Raw genomic sequence first — 1965 nt, forward strand, 5'->3', positions numbered from 1 at the left:
AAAGAAATAGAAATAGGGAATTACCATTTTGCCATTAAGTGTATATATAAATACACTCACCCCTCCCCTTTCCCTTTCTTCTTCTTCCCCCGGCTTCACTCTCTCTTTTCTCTTTTCTCTCTCTCGAACTCTCACTAATCTCTCCCTCTCCGTTCTCTCTCAATTCTTGATCGATTTTAAATCCGAGACCATGGTTGAGTTTCGTTTTGCTTCTAGTTTCATGTTCTTGGTTTGCATGTCGGTTTCGTGTTGATGAAAATCTAAAACCCGAAAACCCTATTTGAATTTAACTTTGAATTTGAAGGTTTTGATTTTGATTTTTATGAAACAAAGCATGTGAATTTAGTTCTTGAGAAATCGGTGGTTTTTGGTGGGAAACCCTCAATTTCAAGGGCACCACCAGGAACCACCGTCACTGGAGATGAACTCCGGTGAGTCGGTGGTGAGCCATGATGCTATGTATGAGCTCTAAAACCATAAATCAGTAATTTCTAATGGTTGTATGTTAGTGAAATGGAATTCGAATTATATGATTTTCAAATTCTTGTTTTAGTTCAAATTTTGTGTTTAAATTCAAAGTTTTGATTCGAGTTTATATGTTATAATTCGAATAGCTAGGAGAATTGATATGTGATTAGCCGTATTTTGTTTAGCAAATAATTTTAGGATTTTAAAGTATCGAAATATCGTAATTGAATTTAAGTTTTGAAATAATCGAGTATGAATATGTGATTATGTGATTATGTGATTTGTGAGTTGGAGTATATGCTAGGATGGATTTGCATGTATAAGATATGATTTTTGAATTTGATTACTAAGACTTATATTCGGTTTTAAAGAGAATGAGACTCGTGCCCTTAAAATTCGAGTCCAGTGTTATAATTTGAATCGATATGTTGGGTCGTTAGTTTGCTAATCATAAAAGTTGACTTGGATGTTGCGCATTATGCATGGTTGTTTGATTTATAATAGTATAAAATAGCAGCGTTAAAGTCTATGTAATAAGAAATTGATTGGATTGTTATTGATTGGTATTTTTGAGAAAGGGATTGCGTATTTATAAATACGTCATACCCGCCTTTCAAGAAGTAAGTAAATAGGTTTGTATAAGGTATAGGTCCGATTTGATTTGGTGTTGAGTTATATGAATCAGCGTTGTTTGTTAAGTATAAAGTATCGAGATAGTCGGTGATATAAAGAGTATAAAGGTATATATTATTACGTGCTACGTGTTATACATGTGCATATAAGATAAATGTTTATTGTGATTGGAGTAGAAGTTAGACGTTCTGAGAAAGTCGGGAATTGATCAAATATCTAATTATGATTCTGTTTGTATTGTAGATTTGGATAGCAGAGGCATTCAAGCTAGTAAAGGGAAAGAAATCTTAGGTGATAGTAGCTCAGGTTCCATTAAACAGGAAAGCTTTTTGAGGTAATTAACTTTGCCTTCTATATGAATTGATTACAGAAAGATTATTGTTGATACCATGATAAAGTAAAGGCTCTTGTAAAACTTGTTATTGATTCTTATGAATACCTTGTTATTGTTCCTTGTGATAAACCTGTTATCAATCCTTGTGACGAACCCTAATAGTAACCCCTTTGCTTCGAGCACGTATACCATATCCTTATATTTTGTTAACTTATGATCCCTTGACCCTAAGAAATTTTTTATGAATTTTTCATATGTTATATCTTGTTAACCGAGATTCCCTGATAATCTCTTATGCCTTGTTGCGACCTTATACACCCTGTTTAACATTTGATCAATATCTTTAACTTATGATCCCTGCTTACTTTTGAACCGTTCAATTCCCTTGAATTCTTAAATTTGACTTAAGAATGACTTTCGACTTGAAAGAGTCCAAATGATTTTACTTATCGGTAATGTTAAAACTGAATTTAGATAAACTTTCTTGTAATCCAACATAAAGGTTTTCCAAATGAATTCCTTGAAGATTG

Source organism: Apium graveolens, chromosome 7, assembly GCF_009905375.1.
Source record: "Apium graveolens cultivar Ventura chromosome 7, ASM990537v1, whole genome shotgun sequence".
In the NCBI taxonomy this organism is placed as follows: Eukaryota; Viridiplantae; Streptophyta; class Magnoliopsida; order Apiales; family Apiaceae; genus Apium; species Apium graveolens.